The sequence below is a fragment of the Pyxicephalus adspersus genome, chromosome 5, assembly GCF_032062135.1.
Source record: "Pyxicephalus adspersus chromosome 5, UCB_Pads_2.0, whole genome shotgun sequence".
NCBI classification, from domain to species: domain Eukaryota; kingdom Metazoa; phylum Chordata; class Amphibia; order Anura; family Pyxicephalidae; genus Pyxicephalus; species Pyxicephalus adspersus.
In genome coordinates, this window is record NC_092862.1 from 57,885,980 (window position 1) to 57,909,911 (window position 23,932).

Below are 23,932 nucleotides of genomic sequence, written 5' to 3' on the forward strand. Positions count from 1 at the left end.
CATGCAGCGACGTCACCGGGAAACCCCGGTGATCGTTACTGCACTCGCCGGCTGAAGATCGAAGAGGATAGATGTGTCCGGAGGAGCGGAGGGAGAAGGTGAGTATTTTTTTTTTTTTTTTGCTATCACGCTGAACAGAACGGAGGGAGAAGAAGCCGGCCGGCTTTTTCTTCTAAACTGGCCGGCTTTTTCTTCTAAGCCAGCCGGCTTAGAAGAAGAAGCCAGCCGGCTTCTTCTTCCTGGAGAGGACACCCGACGCTGGAGGACGACGCTGGAACACGACGGATGGACGATCGCAGCGGGACCAGTAAGTGATCGATAAACCCGAACTTTTCGGGGTTATCGAAAATAGTAACTTTTTTTAGCCCGTACCAAGGTCGGGCTTATCGGTTAGGTGGTTAAAAGAGACAATCTGCAATGTTCCATTGGCAAGGGGATAGTGTAAACTTTGTTTGAAATAAAATCAGATTGCTTTGTACCTTTTGGACATCATGTCATGGGTCATGTTGGCAGTACAAACACCATGGGACATTTTTGGCTAGCAATGCTATGATTTTTGTTTTTGGTTCTGTGTTGGCTTTTTGGTCATGTTCTGTCTTCTACCAGCTTTATTTTTATCAGGGACCATATTATAAACTTCTTAAGGTTGTAAATGTTGGTTTGATATTAATAAATATTATCATATTATTATTACTTCTACTTTTTCTTCTTAGCAAAATACAGTCATGTAATCTTAGATATAATAAAAAGTGGTCTGATAAAATATGTGGTATTTAAACTATATCAGTCTGTGCCTAGCTAGATGATCCTGGAACCATACTCAGTTTGCAGCACCATGGACCATTACATTACACATAGTAACCATTAGTAATGCCTGAACTGGGTTCTAGCATAGGTGGTAAAAATCAAGCATCTTATTCCTGCCATCAACCAGATGATATTCTATACCATTTATGACTCTTACTTTATGATAAACTAAAAGCTAAACCTAACCCATTGTTTTATAACAAAGCCATATGATTATGTCTCATACATAGCATAACATGTCAGGGGTTATTATAATATCCAGTATTTATATTGCGCCAACATATTATGCAGTGCTGTACAAAGTCAAGTCCCTAGCTGTCCCTCAAAGGGGCTCACAATCTAAAGTCATATGTCATTAACACAGTCCAAGGTCAGTTTTTTTAGGGGAAGCCAATTAACCTAACTGCATGTTTTTGGAATGTGGGAGGAAATCCACACAGACACAGGGAGATCCAGCAAACTCCATGCAGCTAGTGCCCTGGCCGAGATTCAAACCTAAGACCTAGAGCTGCAAAGGCCAGAGTGCTAACCACTGAAACACCCTGTTACCCAGTTACATTTATTCATAATTTTTTTTATTTTATTTTATATTTCCATTCTAATTATGACAATATTATATTCTATTAATCCTGGTCTCTCATGTAGAGTATATATAGTACTGGTATATTATGTAATCCAGTGGAGACAAAAGTCTGGCATGCTCATTTTATGGAACATTTTCATTATTTGCACAATGCTGTTGAATAAACCCTACGTTCCTTTATTATCTTCTGTTTGTTGTGTCTCTTTGTTACAGCTAAGGCAGCCCTAATCTTCTCATATACTGAAACTAGGGCAAACATTCTCTTCACTGCATTTTTCACATATGTCAACACATAATTAGACTGGTATGCAAGACTTATATGTCGGGTGTCCGGTTCCATGTGTACACAGTGATCATTAATTTACATGGGCAATCTACACTTTTGAACTGGCCATTAGAACTTGCTTACATCACTCCAACAAATGATGATTGCTCTGAACGATTGTTTTGCTGTAGAGTAGGCTTGACATCTCCAAGACATTAACCATCTGGACTCTAATCTAATTGAAACGACAAGTGGCTAAACATGAAGATGCGTTCATTTTCAATATTCAGCTGCACTAGTGTAAATGAGACAGTGTTTGTAGTACTAGCAGTCTCCTTAATCAAATAACCACAGTATCAACACACTGAGTGATAAGTATCCTCTGCTCTCAGCTTGTGTGTTTTCCAAAATATTTCTCTCTTCATTGTAATCTGGAATTATGCCGCTAAAATTATCTGCATTGGCTTCACATTTTCAAACACTCTACATTTCTATAACAATTTGCATTTCTTTCTTACAGCCTAATGAGGTGTTACAAAGTATTTATATGTGGTGGAGTACATTTTAATTTTACAGTTGCAATGTTTTAAATTGATGTACACAGCTATATTAAAGTGCCAATTTTTAATTATGCCTGTACAACAATTATTGACCTAGATGTACTCCAGAATTTGGAATCAATCCATTGCCAGCATTTGGAATCATTTACAGAGCTAAAAAAGTACTGATCCTATAGTGGCACAGTATAGGAAATCACATCGGAGGAAACTTATTTGTATGAGATAAACACAATTTATACAGAAGACAGTCTGATGTGCAAGGTCAAAAAGTAGTTGACATCTCCTGTGTGACTGGAAAAACACCACATCTCTTTTTATGGTAGAATCTCTGTAATTACAATGACAATCCTCCCAAAATGTCCTTATCTTTATGAGTAAAGATGCAATCTCAGATGCTGAAAAACCTTCAGTCCCAGATTGCAAACTTTATATGGGCATATAAACCACACTGCCTACCCAAGACCCTACTTTTAACCACTAAAGCCTAAGGGGCATCGGAGGTTCCAGACCTAACATAAAATTATTTGGATGAACACCTTCACTATTTACCTTGTGGTCTACACTGCACTCATATAATAAATGGACAAATAGCTGAGAAGTTATGGCTAGAACCTATGCACACATGTACACTCTACATACTAGGTCAATGTCCTTCTTAGTGGAGAGTCTTCACCTTTCCATTTCTTCATTATCCAGCATATTTGCAGAACGCCAACTGATCTTGACTACCTCCAGTATACAATGACAGCATATACACTGATTTTATATGTAATTCAGTCAAATGGTATTTTAAATGTTGATTTTGCAGGGGATCACTGGGCTGCAGCCAACGTGTACCGTGTGACGTTCTGTGTTCATCAGAAAATCTGCAGCTCCTAGAAAAGCAGGGGTGCCCATCTTAACATAGACCACTGTACTACACATCTTGGTAATATACATCATACTCATTGATGCTGAAATGGCAATGTTAAGGGAGCAAAATCCTTATACAGTGTGCTTAACCAAAGTTTACTGCAGTTATCAGAGACCTGAGATGCTACAGGGCTATCTCTCTGGTAAATCTCTGGTAAACCTGCCTTAATGCTTACTTTAGGAAATTGACTCCAGCAGCAAAATCAGAGCCTGACTCTCTAATACCAGTCCCAACCTCTCCATCCATCATCTTCTACCAAGATTGTTTAAGGTTGTACTGTATTTGTATATGTGTTATTCTAAAGTTCTGACACAGTTGCATTTTATCAGCTGTGTGTCCATGACTTTTGCTTTACTCCATATCAAAAACTAAACCCACTGTTTTATAACAAAGCCATGCAATGATATCAGGTACATAGCACAACATTTCAGCTATTGTCATCTTTTTACCTTTTTAAATCCCTGCATATTATCATTTTAAATATGGCATTGTTATGATGTATTATTCCAGTTATTCAAATATAGTTATAAAGTATTGAGTACTGATTTATCAAAGCCTGGAGAGGATAGAATATCATAGGAGAACCTGGGTGATGGAGCAACTTTGGAATGAGTCTGGCCCAGGATTAAATTCATTTGCCAACCAATAACAAACTATTTTTAAGAAATCCATTCCAGCGGTTTGCTGGATTCCCCAGGTTCCCCCATAATAGTCTTCTCCAGTCTTTGAGAGCTTTAATAAATCAGGCCCATTATGTCATGTTGTAGAGATGAATGTCTGGCAGAGACTACATTTTTATTTTATGGAACTTTTTTTAATATTTGAAAAATGGATTAGTTTTTGGTTTAGTTTTTCATCCAGTTCACATTTGTTCCTGTTTGCAGTGCAAATGTACACAAGACACTGCCCATCATTTACAGATGATACAGTGACACATGTTTATACACTAGTAAAACAAACATCTAATTATTTCAGAACATCCATCTAATGTCTGAAATATGTAGTTAGATTAAGTTACAACTCTGCATTTCTGTGATGTGTAACAAAGCACAATCTACATAAACTGATTCACATGTCTACTTATTTTTAAGAAGACTTTTTATTTTAAATATATACTTGTATACTATAGCATATAAAAGGATTTTCAATGAGAGCCATGAACAGCACAAAAAAATCCCTTTAGCATTTAAAAGAAGGCTGTGTGTTTGTATTAATAAACACATAAAAGTGTATTGGTTGTCCCTCACAAGGGAATGATTAAAAAGCCCTGGAAATATATTTCTAAAATAGCACTCTTGTTCTCAAACAGAGATCCCTATTCATAGAGAGGATACACTTGTCAAAACGTCAAAATGAGAAATCGGAGCATCACATAATTGTATTCATTTAGTGAAACTAGGCCTCTTCAGAATAGGTCAAAATGACAGATGCATTTAATTTACCCAAAATATAATGGTAGTCCTCCTTATCATAATTATTTACTAATGTTATCAAACTTTTCTATTTTATTACATTAATAGGGAAAGTTTTTCATTTTTCTTAAGATGTGGGAAAATAACATGTTCAGTGCATCTCTACAATTAATGCACTTTCCCAATGGTTTATCTCTTTAGAAAAGAAGCAAGTACATAAAAATACATGTTTTCCAGTACAAAATCCAATGAGTTCCTATTTTCCTGACCACACAGTGTCTCGACTATGCTAAAATCTCAAGCAGATTGACAAGGACTGACAAGAACCTTGACCTGCGGTAAATAATTTGCAGCTCCAAGAACAGATGGTTAATAACAAGGAAATGCCTTGTTTTGAGCTCAATAAACTTAAAAAAGCCCCATAAATATATTATGAAAATTTAGCCCAAAATAAATGAACACCCCAAAAATTTTTGGGCACGTGTTGTAACAGAAAAAAAAAATTATAATGAGCGTTACCTGGTAACCTCAAATAAACCTTAAAATAAAATGAAAGACAAAAAATCTTTCAATCAGAAATAAAGCATGACCCTAATCACTCTCAGTTTTCCCTGCAACAGTTTCCAAATATCCAAAGATGCAAAATCCTAATTAGTTGGTGATTACTAATTTCTTACCATAATAATGTATACATGCAATTGCGTGATCTTCAGATTTGAACGGCCACATACAAATTCCATTCTGATCTGGTCAAAGTAGCCTAAGCATTGCTTATAAAGCTGCATTCCAGGCAGATATACAAGACCCATATTAATCTAATATATAAATTCACCAATAAATGTATTTCATAGAAGCAACATATGTTCCTGCATTGTATCAGGTATCACCCTATTAAAGTCCCTTTACAGAAGACTGGAGTGTAAAAGAAAGCAGCAGCACAGGAACCAATCAATTTAAACTTTACTGATAGGTAGAAAGAACTGTGAAATACAACTAGCTTCATTACTGAGCTAATTTACTTTTCACTGTGCATTCACTTACTGGGGCAGTTCTAGAGTGACCTGGCCTTAGAGTGAGTGAGTTGAATAAGGATTGTCATCAGACATAGGACATCCAGCAGCGGAAAAAAGGATCACAAGGGAAATAACTTGGCTTTCGCCTCAAAAGTTGCATTTGTTATTTTGTCTTTATAGGGATTTTTTTTATTTTAAATTACACAATTTTTACACAACTATTTTATTGTCTACTTCACATGCAAAGTTTACAGGGTTCTTCACCAATTGTTTAGCAAAACTTATACCCATGTATTTAAAAGCTCGGCAGTATTTTATATCAAATCAGCTATAGAGAAATGTTTAGGCTTTTGAGATTGATTTAAGCATTGGCAAACCTCTAACCATTGCTTCTTGGATATTTCAGGTTGTTTAGAAGGGTTTTAGTTACTTTTGTCTATCTGTTTTTAGTCTAGTTCTACAGCCCAATGGACTGAGAAGATGAAGCAGGAACCTTATAAAGATTGTCTCTTCATCCAGACTATAAAAAGCTTGTCAATGGAAATCATCCTTCTGTCTTTTATCTAGATCAGCCAGTCAGCAGATGTCCAATATAGGAAACATTGCTTCTTGATATGGCTTCCTGGTTGTTTTGTTCCATTTTGCCCTATTATTATAAGAAGTGATTTACTAACTGAACAATTTATCTTTCTTGAAGTAAGAATATATTCACTACATACATATAATCAAGGCCAACAGCTTCTATTTTTTATATTCTGTGTACAGGACAGGGTGTTTAAAGTAGAAATTTGCATTTTCAACTATGAGTAATATACCCCCTTCCACTATAGTGCACATTCTGTATGCTCACTTTAGGATTTTTTCTACTCGTAGAGGCTATTTGACATCTGTTAGATATTTTGCATGTGCATTTCATACAGGAATAATATTAAATGAAAAGCACACGGATATAATCAAAAATAAGAGGCTGAATTTACAATCATGCATGGTAACACAGATGCATAAGTGGAAAATGTGGCCCGTAATATTTTTTATGTTTTGTATTGTTTTGTATATTACCTTGTACTTACATTTTTGCTAGTTTTATACACAAATAAGTGGCTGACTCTGTTTTCCTTTTTTGCTTTGTTGCAGGCACACACCAGATCTATTCAGCTTCAGTCTTCAATTATTTCTTTCAGGATGGACTATAGGTATGTCTGCTTTCTGTGCATTGTTATATATGCCCCACAGTTGGGAACTCAGATTAGAACTATTTTCATTTAAAGGATCACACTAATAAGAGGTGCCTTGACATGACGTTTGACAAATGTTTTTTTTCTGTTTGGAAACAGATATAAGTGAAAAGACACTAGAAAACTATAAAAAAGAAAAAAGCTATATACACAGAGGGTACTACAGTGCTCATGTATGTAACAGAGTGTCCATGTGCAGAAGCGATGACTTTGACCACACTAGGTTTACATGAATGGTTTTATACACTACTGTTTATGGATGGATTTCCAATAATAAATACAAATACATATGCTGCTGTAGGCTAAGTTCAAGGTAACAAACAGCATTTTCTGCTTGTTTTATACAAACAGGCATTGCCTCATATACATTAAATGTGAGTGGACACTTGCAAGTCACTGCTAAGTGTACCAATTATCTTCCTTGTGATTTGTCCCTGCTTTTATGTGTTTCCTTTTAGTAAATTATGCCCCATATGTAATGCTAAGATCCATTCCTACTATTTTCCTGCTCTTGTAAGCTGGATTTCCTGTTCTCTTACTTCTCTTACCTTTTAAACCAAAAGAAAACATTAATGAATTTTCATGATGAACGATAACTTGGAGTTTTTCCATGCACATCAAACCGATTCAGGTTCACAACACCCAATGTAATCATATTAGTTTTCATAGAAATTGAACATCAGAGGTGTGATAGTTCTTTCCAAGCATATCACTAGTAACTGGATTCATAGTACAGATGGGAGGGATAGCAGCGCATTTATGACTAACATATGTTACATATTGTTTCACCTTGATTAAGTGTTACTGCAAACATAGAAAGCAGAAAGCATGTTAGGTGTTAAAGTTTCCTGTAGTATTTTCACTTTTGACAAGTAACTTACATTCCAAGAAAAATAAATATAAACCACAGTGTCCTATATTCATTCTGTTTCTATAGGTAAATCAATATTTTATATATCTGTACATTTAGGGTCTACAATAGGGTATTTGTGGGATAAATAACATTTGTTTCTGATGGGTAGAAAAGCAAGCACACATACACAAACCATTAGATACGTTTCTATACTGGTTATGAACCCACACTTGTGCTTGCTCTATCATGAAAGACCACGATACAACATTGCTTGCTTTAAACATTCGTGCCTGTGCAATACAACCCCTTTAGACGTCTATAAGACTCTATATATCTTTGTCCACCTTCATCAGAAACAGTTCATAGTACTCTGGGGGCTGTACTGCCCAGATGTGGGCAATGCAAGGAAATGAAAGCAAAAGCTTGCTTACAGGACTTAACATTTTAATAAGTAATCATTTAGGGAAGGAAGGGTGGGTTAGGCAATGTCAGGGTTCATTTTAAATATTTTTTTACTGTAGGGACCACTTACGTATGTGGTGGTGAGGGGTTGTCCACTTGATTTTAGAGTTTACAGAAATGTCTAAAATACTAGGTATAGAGATATTGGAGTTCATTTTGTGAATCTCCTAGTTTGGTAATTGGTCACTTTCTCCTTGCCTAGGAAGTTTCAAGATATCTAGTAGAGAGCAGGACCAATCCCAGGTGAACAATGTATATACAGTGCAGAGGTGCAAACATTAATCAATATCTGGAGATTCAAAGTAAAGGGGTCCATATATAACCATGAGCCAATGAAAAAAGGAACCCATGGGGTCTTGTCCAGTCAGGCCTAGCCCACTGCATCATCTCTGGCTAAGTAGTCTGCCTGGGAGCAATAAAGCTCATTAAGCCACTTCTATGGAAAAGACAGATTATGATGAGTGCTCTGATGTTTGTAAATGTCAGGAAAGGGGCTCTGCCTCATCCAAGTAGGGATGAAACTGAAGTCTGAGTATCCATGGAGGCTTAGTTCACATACTGGTGTGTAATTTCCTTACCCCTCCAGATCATTAACTGTTAAATCTTGGCATTCTGTGTCCTAAAACTCTCACCTAATCACATTAAAATGTTCAATAAAACCCCTAGACTAAATCGATAAATTCTCCCTGTGTGTTTGTAGACCAGAAGAGCAAATCAGTTACTCCTATGGGAATGCTACATTTCTTTTTATCCAGATATCACTTGAACAAGTATCTCTATTGCAAGATTTCCCTTCAATTCCTGCTCTGGGGGCAACTGAAAAGTTTCTGTTACTTTCATACCTAGTGACATTGGTGGTCATGATTACAAGAAAGGTGGGACAATGGTGACACGCACCTAAAATAAGGTAACCCCCTACTGCTCAATTTTTTTTAACTTTAATTGTACTTTAAGTTAGCTAATAAAGTGTTTTGCTAAAAATCCAAATTTCCTGATACAAAGTGATGTGTATGTGTTTTAAGCATAGATTTACCTTTCTTAGAATCTATTTTACATGAATAATGTTTTATTCTATGTATTTCGAAGGAACAAGAAATAAAAATATATGTATTCAGAAAAAGGTCATATATCAGTAATGTATAACAACTGTTTTGCATTAGCTGGATGGTGAAGCTCACCTTTGTGACCGAACCTGAACTCAAATATATTTGCTCTGCAATAGGAAGTATTTAAAAGTCTCAATGCCTAAGCAGTCCCCTGAAACTAATTGTATTGTCTTCCATAACCCCTAAAAATAGCAGTGCACTCCATGATATGTGCCTAAACCTCAAAGCATAATATCTGCAGTGTAAAATAACTGCTGCCACGGTCTGAAATTTGGAGTGGGATTTGGTAATGACCATTGCATTCACAGGTATTATATGCTATGACAGCTTCTGTACTTGTCAATTTGAAATGCTGCAGGATTTTTTTGCTGCAGGCAGGCACAATGGTGTTTAGTACACTGGCAGCTGTCAGAGACAGAAGAAGTCCATTTTTGAGCCCAGGAATTGGCTTTTCTGGAGAGCAAAGAACAAAATGTAACCTGAATACTTCTACCTCATTATTATTAGTGTATTCCCAATGATGAAATCTTTGATATCAATTATGGAGGCCCAGCGGCCATATTGGAGCAAGGCCCTGCATCCGTTATCAGCAATAGGTCACTGCAATGCTGTCTATTTGCTCCCTGATAACTGCAACCAATAAATCACTAATATTTATCTATTTCTACTAAACCGCATGACAACGAGGATTGGACATATGTTAATAAAGAAATTAGATAAAACATCTCACCTCCCTAAACTCATGATTTTCATTTTCCAATTGTGTGCACAGCTCTCTGATTCTACACAATGCTATAGATCATGAAATTTACAATATCCTGTTTTGTTTCCAAATTTATATAGTTAACTGCCACGGAAAACTTAATGCATATTCCTGTGAGATATGACCATCTAATATGCATGACTGTCATGATTCTGTTCTTTACACCACTTGCATCCATCTTTTTTCTACTTTTTTTTTTGTTTGAGTGTTTCTTATGGCCTTACGTTTATCCACCTAAACACAATGATATGTCAAAGCAATTTTCCCACAAAATTGACACAAAGAGGATAACGTCTGTGCAGGGCCTCAAAGGACCACTATAAATTCAAGAATTTTAAATCATCCATAGACACATTCTGTGTGTTCTTTATGTCAAAAATATATCCATAATTCATAAACGTTTACCAGAAAATGCTCATTGATAACTAAACAATAATTTAAATATTCTCTTATGTGGATACCAATGGCACAAATAAAGTTCTCCTTTGAAAAGAAGTAGGTTAAACATACAGTGATATTGTAAATAACAGCATCAAATGGATCTGTGATGTGAATCTTCAATGTTAGAGTTATATAGTTATAATGTTATGTGCAGAATGTTGTTGTTTTTTTTTTAAACTAAATGGCCATGATTACATATATATGAATTCATCATAATACAAATGGCATGGCAAGTCAATAAAAGAGGTTTTTATCAAATATTATAGTAGAAGTGTATGAAGACCTTGTGCTCCTCTAGGTGATACAAAGCCTGTCTCCATGGAGCCCACATATTTCTCTAAAGTAACCTTGCAGCAGGAGTTCATGGTAATTTGGCCCTTATTGCCTCTTCTGAAACAACACAGGGACTGCAATGGAAAACCTTGGAGGGAACGGCAGATGTTTAAAGCAGGTAACCAATTAATTTGAGACATTTGTTTTTTAAGTAAAACAATCCTTCACCTGCATCTCTATCCTGTTTTATTCTATTGTCCCTGAATAAATACAATAAAACTGCTTGAGTTTAACTTCTGCTTTTCAGAGCTTTGATTTTCAGATTGATATGCCAACTATAACACTATCTGCCTGCATGGACATAGAAGGGGATATCATTGATGGGAAAGGTCTATCTGTAGACCCAGTGCTCAGGATAAAGATGCTGGTATGCAATGAAGCCCATTTTTGCTCCCCACATATACAGAGATCCAGAGAAGCTGGCCGTCTTGGCTACACAATGATAACCTTGAAGCTTAAAATAAGTTTATTGTACCAAAACTGTCAAAATCTAACAAAACCTTTTTTTCCCCAAAAGCAATTATACCTGTTGATTTCTTTACTGTCTTTATGCAGTTGCATTAGCATCAACTGCACCTCATTGCTCTGGCCTAGGTTCCTGATGAAAATCAGGGGAGTGAATATCAGGAGAGAACATAGGGAGGTGCAAAGTGGGACACTGTACAAGGGCCCTGCTCCCCACCCCACGAGAGCCCCAAATCATTTCAGTGGGGATCAAGGTAGTTCTGCATAGCGGCCCACTGTTGGCTACGTCCGCCACTGGTGACAATAGTAGACAACCCGAACAATGTGTACCTGACAGCTGTCATTCAACCATGTAAAAAATTACCATTGTAGGAGCACAGCTAGAAGACAGTAATCACACCATTTTACCAGTGCCTGAACAATGATCTTTTCTACAGCATCACTAGGTATTTTTAATGAATGCACATTTAAAAAGACGAAAGGCAACATTTAAGCTGTTAAAGCTCATGAGAGGTTTTGATGATGGGGTTTATATCTAATTTAAGATACTCCAAATGTATTTTGGAGTTTTATGTGGTGCTTATTTTTGGAGACACTTACATAAACAATTATCTAAGGTTACATTCCAATTGTGAATAATGTTTGTCTTTGTTTAGACTACATTCTTAATTCATAAAATGCAGAAGAAGGTGGAAGCTTTAGGATCTGTTATGAGAAGCATTGCATTCTTTTCTTTTAATTATGCAATTGCTACATGATGAAGAAGTAATTGAAAAATTTAAACTTTATTAAAAGATTTAACTTTTGCAGGGGATTTAATACCTTCTTAATACCTTCTCAAGGAAAGACCAAGGAACCATGGTTGAGAATGGCTGGTCGAAACAGAAGCAGCAGCGATTAGGACTCACATTACAAGGTAAATATGAATCTGAAAAACAATTTTAGGGACTTGAATAAGGAAAAAAGAACCATGGATTATTTAGGAAATTGGATGTATCACCTTGATATTTATGATTACTAGTTGTATGTGTTGTTGGATAGAGTTTTTCTATCCAACAACACATAGTACAGCGCTGCAACAGCAATTGCTGTTGTCGCGCTGTGCTTCTACAATGTATTCTTGGATAGAGTTTCTCTATCCAAGAATACAGGGCACTACAGGTGATGAATGGCGACAAGTCTCCATTAATCACCTGTAGTGCCCAGAGATCGTAGTGGAACTGCAGAGGTAATCTGCAGTTCAGTTTCCCACGTGACGTGACGTCTACGATCTATTGGCACCACTACGATCTATGGGCACCACAGGTGATGAATGGGGACTTGTCCTCATGTATCATATGTAGTGCCCTGTATTCTTGGATAGAGAATCTCTTTTCAAGAATATATAGTAGAAGCACAGCGCGGCAACAGCAATTGCTGTTGCAGTGCTGTACTATGTGTTTTTGGATAGAGTTTCTCTATCCAACAACACGGGGCACTACAGGTGATGAATGGGGACAAGTCCTGTAGTACCTGGACATTGTAGTGGAACTGCAGAGGTCTGCAGTTCATTTTCCCACGTGACGTCACAATGGAGCTGAACTGCAGATTACCTCTGCAGTTCCACTACAATCTCCGGGCACTACAGGTGATGAATGGGGACAAGTCAATAAATTACTTTAAATTATTATTTTTTTTAAACACATTGTTCACATTTTTTTTGACCTGAATACCAACACTAGTGTCCAAAGCCTTAGCAAAGCCCACTTTATCATCAGTCATACAATCTGACATAGAGTACACAAGTACATCCTAAAATTTTAATCAATCACAAAGCTTATGACTATGACTATTTTTAGGAAAATAAAACAAACATTTTATTCCTATTTTTTAATGTAATACAGCATGAGTTTGGAAAGAATGTAGACATAAGGCAAGCAAATTATTTTTAAGATATATATCATATATATATATATATATATATATATATATATATATAATATAAAAAAAATTAAAAAGAATTTTTAGAATCCTGTACCACCAATATACAGCGACTTTGTAAATAATTCTTGTCCAAGTGTGACCAGTTCCTATTTGAGTGGAGGTAAATTGCATCCAAGTTTTATGTGACACCCTTCCAAACTTTATTAACTGCAGAGAGGAGAGGAAAACAATTAGCCTTTTGAATCCAAAATAAATAAATTAGAATTGTTAACTTTTGACTAGCTATAGCTTTTTTACCAAAAGTATTATAAACCTATTTTACCAAATGAACTACATTATAAATATAAGGACCATTAAGAACTACGCTAGGTCAGAGTAGTTCTTAATGGTCCTAAGATAAGCATAAAAAATGATCCATCCTGTCACAAGACATGAGCTGCAATCAGGGTTAAATGGTTTATAATCACCTATCCATCACAATTTGTTTTTTTATTGATTCAATAAATGTATTTCTTGTCCAGCAACATTGGGAACATAAGCTGTTATCCTTATAGCAAATAGGCCATGAGTATGCATACTGATATGAGCCTACCGTTCAGGTTATATTTTTTACAAAGCCCTTTAAAATTAGGATGTAAGGATGAATTAAATATTCCATTAGCATGAGAATAGGAGCATGTAAATCTCCATAGGAATTTATTCATTCAGTTTGTGCTTAAAAGATAAAGAAATAAAAAGATTTTGTTTGGGGTTATTGTTTAAGGAAAAGTAAACATTAAAAAAAATTGCAAGAAGGCAGCTTGATAGCCAAAGACCGCAACCTACAGAACTGGGCAACGATACTGGCACCAGCAATGGAGGTGAATTCAGTTCCAGTCTCCAGCTCTCTGTACACAAAAAGTGGTTATGGAGGTGAGGAGGGGGAGTATGGGATGGGGAGGAGTGTGAAATGTTTTAAATTAGAAATTATATAGGCAAGCTTGACACCATATACTAAGGAATTCAGTAATATTAAGAAGAAGGATAGGATAACTTTATATTTCTAGCACATCAACAGTTTGTTTAAAGAAATGAAACTTGATGGCATATGCATGCAATCCATAGACATAATTTTTTTTTTCTTGCCTTGACATACTTCGTAACTCTTTTCTAATACATTTGTGAACAAATGGAAGCGAAATAATTTTTATGTAAAAGGTATTCATGAGAAAAGAAGTAGACTGCCATGGCTGACCTATTGAGTGATATGGCTTTCATCCTGAACCAATGGATTGTTCACATTCCAACCACTGACCTAGACCAATCATGCAGATCAGGTAAGTCAGAAAAAAATCAAAATACTTTAAATGCATGATTTTCTAGGCCAGTAAATCAAAGTATTTAAGCAAGAGGGACAGATAAAAGCAAGGCATCTGTCTCAGATGGTGAAAGCAGTGATGATTTCTTTCATTACAGGTTTACTTTAAATAATAATATTTATAAGTGTGCTAAAACAGATATCACTTCAAAAATATTTTTTTCTATACTTATTATTAGATCATTCCTCCAAACATCTCAAATTGAATAACAATGAAAAGGATACCAAGTTTTGCCTATCAGATAATGGCTTTGAGAAGAAGTATTGGGAAATATTTAGGCTGTAATTCAGCGCTTCTGCAATAAAATGAGTAAAAGGGGGTTAATTGCATTGATCTGCCTATTGAGCCTTAAACTCCTTATTTGCAGATGCACATCACCATATTATAGTTATTCAGACTTATGATCACTCCCAACACACACACTGCATTACCAAAAAGTCCCCGAGCCTCCAGAGGCAGTGTTATAATCTGAAGTTGCTTTTTTTGGTCAGGTCTATGTTCAGCAACATTTTGTGCTCCTAAAGTTTTTCAATGGACTTTTTCTTCCCTGATGGCACAGACATATTCCAAGATGACAATGCAAAGAGTGGCTCGGGGAGTACAGGATGTCATTTTCACATGTGGATTGGTTACCACGAGGTCCAGACCTCAACCCCATTGAGAATCATTGTGACGTTCTAGAGAAGACTTTGTACAGCGGTCTGTCTCTCACATCATCAATACAATACAATACAATACAAAATTATAACAACTCTGAAGGGAAATAAATGTTGTGAAATGACATAACCTTATCAAAATGATACTGTGGCAAAGATGTTGCCCAATGAAATATTAAAGCATAGGATTTTTTTTTTGCCAGGCAGATTGTGTTCATAACACTTACTTCCTAATCTATGCCATAATGCTTATCCCCCTAATCCCCCTTTAATCTAACACCTAGTCTCAAATAATACCTTGATTGGAGCTTTTTAAGGGAACTGGACTAGGCAGTGCACATCACATCCAAACTAGTCATTTTAAAGGGCAGGGCACATCCAAAACTGTCCAGATCTGTTTACCTTAAAATAAGGTAAAAGAAGAAGGAATATGCAGATAAATCAGTCAGTGAAAATTTGTGAATGTTCACCAGCTGTGAATCAGTCCTATTAGAGTTGAACCTCGAAATTTGAGAATTGATTGGCTTATCTCTATTCCCTAGTGTAAAATTAAAGAAGTCGTCTCAAAAGATCCATGACTATATAAAAGCATTTAGATTGCGTATTGTGATTTTATGTTTTTTCTACTATAATTGTGTGTTAACCTAACCCTATTATAAGGTCAATGTGCAATTAGAAAGCACGTCATAAAAATTAACGTGTGTAGCCATTTGCTACACAGTGCTATGTGTGAGTAACCACATAGGATCTTTTGGATTTAGTAGAATCTACTTAAAAATATATTTTGCTGAAAACATTTTCATATATGAGAACTTAGAACAAAAAATCAGTTTTTCTGACTATATTGGAACAGTGTATTTATGTTGACCTTGTTAATCTGTGGTGACAGCCAGCTATTTTGTATCCTAATCATTTACTAAAATATGATGTGAAGTTACGTGCACCTGGACACTTTAAAACTCCACTCATAAAAAGAAGAAGCTCTATTTTTATTTACCTCTGCATGACTGAATCTTTCATTGCTTCAGCTGCACCTAGGGAGCCAACAAGGGAGCTAGGTGCAAAGGAAGGCCAGAGTAGTCAGCAAGGGAATCAGATGCAAGTGGGGGTCCAAGCTAAACCAACAAGGGAAAACACCCCCATGGCTTCACCTTTACTGGCAACAAGCTTTTGATGAACATTTCTCCCTGCAGCCGAAATTTGAAACTGGAGATGCATTGTGTGTGCAGTTCCAGCCAGAAGCTACTGGGAGAGGTCAACTTGCCAGGTAGCAGCTGGCCCTCCATTATAAACTCTTTAGGCCAATAAAGAGTGTCCCCTCCCCGATGGCGGTCCTGGACTTTCTAGTGCTTTCCCAAAAATCTGTTCAGAGAACTAAGGGCCTGATTTATTAAAGCTCTCCAAGACTGGAGAAGATACACTTTCATCAGTGAAGCTCAGTGATCCAGCAAACCTGGAATGGATTTCTTTCTAGAATAGATTTGTTAGCAAATGTTTTTTAGTCCTGGACCAGATCCATTCCAGGTTTTCTGGATCACCCAGCTTCACTGATGAAAGTGTATTCTCTCCAGCCTTGGAGAGCTTTAAAAAATGAGCTCCTAAATAAAGCGGTAAGTAAGAATATTGGACACTGGCAAGATTGAATTTAGGGGATATTGACAACTTACTTGCACTTTTTGGAAGAGGGAAATGTTGCTTATCATGAGCATGATATTGTACATGTATTGTTTTCTCATCCTTTTGTGATCCCCTTTTTTTGGTTCCTTTGGTAAATCAGGCACAATATTTAAATATGAACATGGTCACTGATACCTAGCCCTCCATTAAAGTATAAGCATAAATATATACCCTGTTTCCCCGATTATAAGGCACTGTCTTATATTTTTTGAAATGCCAAAATATGCCCTAGGTCTTATTTTCAGGGGATGTCTAATTTTTCCATGAAGAAGACTAAAGTACACATTTTTTGTTGAAAGTCACTCATGATCACTCATGTTCCATTGATTGTCCCCTTCTGATCACTCTATGCCATTGATTGTCCCCTTCTGATCACTCTATGCCATTGACTGTCCCCTTCTGATCACTCTATGCAATGATTGTCCCCTTCTGATCACTCTATGCCATTGACTGTCCCCTTCTGATCACTCTATGCAATGATTGTCCCCTTCTGATCACTCTGTGCAATGACTGTCCCCTTCTGATCACTCTATGCCATGGATTGTCCCCTTCTGTTCACTTACCGGTAATTAAGTGTAGGGATCTCCGTTAGGGCAGGGATCAGCAGCTTGCTTCCTAGTGCAGAATGCCGGCTTGTTACTTTCAGTTTCATTCTGCACTGAAGCCAGGAGCTGACACATGCTGCAGCCAGCATCAAGGAGACACACACAGGATCAAATATCGGGGGATGTCTTATTCACGGGTGAGTGTCTTATTTTAATTATTTTTTCAAAAATCGGGGGTGGCTTATTTAATGGGGATGTCTTAAAATCGGGGAAACACGGTAATGTTGAAAATATAGTAGTTAACTTGTAATTTCAAGATTAAACATGTGTTTTAGAAACCCTGCAAATCTATAAAAGTGGTGTTCAAAAGTTAAAATTTGTATTTTTATGCTTTCTAGTAATCATCCTTGGTTGTGCGGCTGAATTTTTTAATTCCCTTTATTTGTGATTTGTGACAACATGCTAAAAGGATACACTGACAAATATTCCCCCCAGCCATACAAAGAAATTAAGTTCAAAATACTATTCATGCCGACAACCTGTAATATATAATATAACTATATCTGTTATGGGACATAATGCAAATAACTTCTCTAAATAAAAAATATTATAAAATTGATTCATATTGTAATTCTGTATCTCTATATGAAATGAATAAAACATAGAACAGCTTTATTTCTGCAGAGTTTTATTTTGTGAAGGTCACTTGTCAAGTCTTTAAAATGAAAATTGCTTTAATCCGAACACAGAATTTGTAATTGGTAACTAATAAAAGTAATATATAAATAGCAATATGCAGTTCCCTGAAAAAAAGGCATACCTCAAATAGGAAAACTAGACAAATATTTCTATTGCAGTGCTGTGGCATAGATAAGCATGTTTATAGGAGTTATTCATTATTTATGCTGCAGACATTGGATTTGGTGATTTTAATCATGAATACCTAGACACTAATTCATTTGCTCTTGTGCAGCAACTGTTTTAATGCCAAATTTGCAGTTTTTTATGCTAAAGTGATTCATTAAGTTCTATTCTTGGCAACTTAATAGCTGCTATGAGCATGTGATAACATTTTACATTTAAACAGATCACAATATTAAAATTTAAACCTGCCAATTTCTGTGATATAAGACCTTCATTACATTTTAGGAGACCTATAGGCTGAACATGCCTACATGTATTTATAATCCATGGCTGGAAAAGAACTCATAGCTTTTATGAGCTAACATTATGACTTTCATAGCAGTAAACATCAACAGGCTTGTTGAGCAACGTATCTGGTACATGGATGTATGGATATTCATTGATGTTACAAATACATAAGTATGCTGGCTGCTTGTGGCCTATTGGCCACAGTTACTCTAGCCATGCTGAAATACAACAGTATTAGGCCTAAAAGTTATGGAACTGTTATGGCTTTTCTTCCTTACAATAGGCCTGATTCACTAGGCCAAAACTGGATAAGGGTCCTGATTTATTAAAGCTCTCCAAGGCTGGAGAGGATAGACCATCATGGGTGAAGCAAGGTGATCCATCAATGTATTTACACAAAAATGGTTTGGTATTAATTAGCAAACTATTGCAATCTTTGACCAAGTCAGAACAAATAGTAAAAAAAAGTAGAACAAAAGCAAACAGTAAAAAAAAAGTACAACTGTGTGTGTATCTACAGTCATGTACATGCACCCACAGTATGAACAATGATTTATTACAAAACTTTAAAAAAAAAAATCTATTCCAAGTTTGCTGTATCAGCAAGGTTCTTCTATGAGGGTTTATCTTTGAAGAACATTAGTAAATTCACCTAATGTTTTAGGGCCAATGCCTTCCTGGATAAGGTTCTACTTTCACACTTACGTATATATACACTACACAATTGCCAAATTTGGTTCTATCACACCTAGTCTAATAGATGGCACTGCAAATACAAATTGCAGCCTGAAGGTGGCAGTGTTCATCTGGAGGCTTTCATTTTTGGCTGCATGTGATCACAATATCATAGCTAGTGATCACAATATCATAGCTAGTGATCACCAGTAGCAGTTACTGCCATGTGGAGTGCCAGCTACCTAGGGGGAAGGACTGACAAAAAAAATAAAGTTTAGTTTTCCTTTTAAGGCCCACAATAGCAAAACATATTATATTCTGAAAACTATATGTGTTTTCTACCGGTAATGATTGTATTTAGTATGTTTTTATTTTTATGCTTTTATTATTTTTTATGTTTTTATTTATCTCTTTCTTCACATTTACATGCAGGCCAATTTCTCCAATAGAAGTGAAAGTAACAGGAGTTGTTTTTTAATTTGTGTGTCATAAACCTGGAGGTCCATCTAAATTTACATGTGGATCTAAGACCACTCTCTCCACATGTCGCCATTACACTGCAGGAGAGTGCTGCCAACCTGTTGTAGCAAAATGGCAATCAACATTTCTACTGGCTGAAACCACAGGTAATAAAACTATTACTCACAACACAAACTGCTGGGTTTATGCTGGTGACAGACTGTATTATATAAGCCATTTTTAATTTGTCTATGTTTCTAATTTAAAAGTGGTGTGAAAATCACAGTAATACATACGGTGTAATAACTAAACAAATAAGATCAATGCAGACTAATAAAGCATGCATTCTAATAATAGCAAAATTACTCTAGCCCTCAGGGATTTGATGATGACCTAATGCTGCACGTGATACAAATACAGCCTAGGTTAGCTACTAAGCAGTCAGTCCTTGGGAAAATAATTCCATGATGAGTCAAAACATTAATAATTGAGTTTATTAACCATTTACTGTGTTGTACATAGCTAGATTATCTCTGGCTTAGATATAAGATAACATTCACAATGCCCTGTCTTTCTTCTGGATGACAACAAGTAACTCAGTGAGTTCCAGAATATATCTGCATTCTGTCACCATAAAGCATTTACTTCACACTTGTATCTCTTCTGTCAATCTCCCTCTAAATAAACAGTCAGGGCAGTGTGTGCATGGAAGAGCAATACTAATGGATTATGATTGTGCTCAGTTATCTCCCCCTGCCAGAAAGATACTAACATGCAAAGCCACCCACAAAGTAATGCCTTCAGTTTAGAAATCCTTTCAGAGGACTACTGATAAAGTCTAATGTTTAACATAACCTTGCTAGTTACCAATCAGTTTGGTCTGTTCTGCTGCAAATGGCAGACATTCCATGAAAAGCTGTATTGATCCTTCTGCTTATCCGCTCAGTCCTCTTAACTGAACACATTTTAGTAGCACTAGTGCCTCAGGCTTTAACTCCTGTCATGGTGTAATCTGTTAGCAGATGCAACGCTCTTCCAATTTACACCATGCTTGAAAAATTGTCATATGACAACTCCCCCAATGTATGAAATGTGATCAAGTTGGAAGATATCAAGGGATCATAATTGGTGTTGCATGTGATGGGATGAGCTGGAGAGTTTCATTCAATTTATCAAAGCCAGGCTCTTTGGGGCAGAGAATCTGAAATTTGCTGAAACAACAATCCCTGGTGAAGAATTAGTTACTGCCGTTAAAAACATGGACCTGTAAGATTCTCCACCAGGGAAAGTGTCAGATTCACTGCTTTATCAATATCCCCCATTTGTGTGTCTGTTCTTGTGTTTCAGAGAGTTTTTTTTTTTTGGTCACATCCCATAAGAGAGATTTGTTCTATATTAGACTTTTGATGTGTTAGAGGTAATGCTGCAATGAAGAACCTTGCTAAAGGTTTACAATACTAGAATGATGCTAAATGTTCTAAGAATGTTAGTGCTATCTGAGGATTGGTGAGCTCCGAAACGTGTTGGCCACTTTTATGACTTTTCTCAAGCAAAGCAAACTCTTTGCAATTGTGTTATGTAAACCCTCAATGGTGTTAATGATAGTTAGAGAACTTCCTTTATTTAAACCTCATCATCATTTGATGTCATTTGAATTGATGTGATTTGAATCATTTAAAAAATGTGGATCTAGATGCTCAAGATACTAAAGGTAAAAATGTGGGAAAAACTGATATATTTTAATATGTTTTGGAGGTATTCACATTTTTCTGAAACCAGTTGTTGCAAGCAATGGGAGAAAAAAATCAATTTATGCATGATGATGGATCATGTTTTATATAATGTATCTAATGTTCATTTTTTGCCATTACAATCAGTGAGAAAATAAATGATGAAACCCATGCTAGCACCATTTCACTCACTTCCTCTGACTAATATGGACCCACTCCAGCCTTTGGCTGAACAGTGAAGGAGACGAAGCACAATGATAGAGTATGTCTCTGTTGCTCCTGCAATAAGTATGCTCTTTCTAAACACATGAACAGTCTTAGTCTGTGCTTCACAATGTCAAATACTGATATTTGTAATTAGTGTTGGTGTTCAAATTCGGGTTGTCCCTATATTCGACCCGAACATGATGGTTCGAATTCGGGCAGACCTGACCCGAAAAACACAGAATTCAACTTTGCAAATTCATGTTTAAAAAAAAAAAAAAAAAGCGAACTCCAGATGAACTCTCAATGGAGTTTCTCCTGAGTTCAGTTCCCACGGTCACCGGGCTGATAAGTACAGCCCGGAGAGCGTGGGAACTTTGCGGTCAGAGCTGATTGGAGGAGGCATGCGAGTGCTTCCAATCAGCTGTGACTGCAGATGAACTGCTGTTCTCTTGGATAGGGATTCTCTATCCAAGAACACATACTACAGTTACACTAGGGCTGCAAAAGCAATCAGGGGAACAGAGCTGTCAGCTCTGCTCCCCTGATTGATCTTGCAGTTCCACACGGTCCCAAAATTAATCCCCCCCCCCCCCCATAGACTTTAATGGTGTTTGGATTCGGCGTTCGATCACTCAAAAATATCGGGCTATTCGATCGAAGAATGTAACACTCAGCTATTCCACCAACACTACTTGCAATACTTGCATTCGGATAATAAGAGAAGAATGTTATCAACCCTGTGCAAGATTCAGTACTGTCTGACATGGAGCTTACATAGAGTTTGGGCCCCTGGCTCTTATAGTGGAGGCATACAATAATTATAAGCAGGTTTTTTTCCTGGGATTTTATCACTTTGGTCTAAATGAGTAAAGTGGCAGAGACTCTTTATTGATCTTCCCTTGTGAAATCCTGTGCCTTATCTAGCATCAGTCAGCAGCGTGACTACTGTAATCCGCTGTTTCTGTGCAATGCCAAAAATGTAGCTCTGAATGCCAGGGTTACATAGTCCCTGTGCCAACATTCAAAGTAGAGATCACACAAGCTGAGCTGGTCATGCACACACAGTCTCGCCAAAGAGTTTGAAGCACTAGATCATCCTGAGACCAGAGTATTAAATAGAGAAATTAATGATTATGAATAAGCAAAGTGCATATGCACAGAATTAATGGTGGCTTTATCTATGGGGAAAAAAACAAGTAAGCCAAAGCCTAATAGCATGGTGCCTGAAAAATAGGAGTGATGAATATAGTGAAGCAGTATTAATGTGAGGAAGAGATGAGTTAGAGGCACATGCTTTAGTATTGAGTGCAAAATACTTTAATACAAGTATTTAAATAAGTGGCTGGAAAAAACCTGGCTGATTACCATATCCTCCCCTTTGACGCTTTGGCTAACAGAAAAGGCTGATGTTTTTAAATTTTAATGCATTTATGTGTTATGTTTAAGAGAAACAGAGCTTTGGTAAATTATTTGCTATTGTAAGTACAGCACTGCTTTCTATCTTCAAAATTAATATTTAAACAGCACTTGATTATTTTCCCTTAGCTTTTCCTCTGCTTTCCTCTGCTTTCAAAATAAAACAAGTAGAGGGAACAAAAGGGAGAGGGAAAAAGGGGGAGATCAGTATATACAAGATAAATGGCAGGCAATAGGGCTGTACTCCCTTCTCAACTTTCACATTGCAGACTAATGTAAGTAATACATAGTATTGTAAAACAATATTCTGTTTCTGCCCTAGCCCAATTTTCAATTTTGTTACTATGTTCATTGTCAAAGAAAATCATAATGAATATTGCATTTTTCCTTGCATAACTCTTTTTCATCCTGCTCAGTAAAAAATATAGCCCTACCTGTCAATAAAAGTATATGCTGCTGAATTTGGTTTATGTAAAAATATATTCCAGATCACGATTTAAACAACATGATCAGTTTTTCTTATTTAACAGGAGCATGCATATAAAATGTCTAACACCAAATGGCAAAGGTGACACATATAGAAATGTGACAGGAAGAAGAGTTTAATCCTGCTGCAGGGTAAACTGTATAATGATCAATTACTGGATATGGCACCTAGACTTTGAAGAGGGAATCCATGCAATCCATAACATTTACTGTCAAGAGGTAAGCCAATAAATCCCAATTATAAAAGACTCATTTAGGGCTAACTTTGTTATCCATTTGAGGTTAAATATATTTAATTAAATCAAACCAATCATCTAAACCCCTGCAGTTCCAAAAGTCATTTGTAGGTCTTCAGAAAAAGACAGGTGTTTTACTTTTAATACAAGTCTGTCCAAAGTGTCATCACAAACACAATAGTAAAATAATTCCCTCCACAC

The 23,932-nt window shown here is 36.4% G+C and overlaps 1 long non-coding RNA gene across 13 annotated transcripts in view; it reads right to left on the reverse strand.

The window, feature by feature from the left end:
- Positions 1-23,932, reverse strand: part of LOC140330974 (uncharacterized) — a 240,975-nt gene that overhangs the window by 16,103 nt on the left and 200,940 nt on the right. Inside the window, exon 11 of one of the 13 annotated variants that reach the window (XR_011920835.1) lies at positions 13,080-13,341. The exons of the other annotated variants lie outside the window; for them this stretch is intronic. This is a non-coding gene — a long non-coding RNA (uncharacterized lncRNA). Of the gene's footprint in view, positions 1-13,079; positions 13,342-23,932 lie in introns of those variants that run through there. 13 annotated transcript variants of the gene reach the window in all.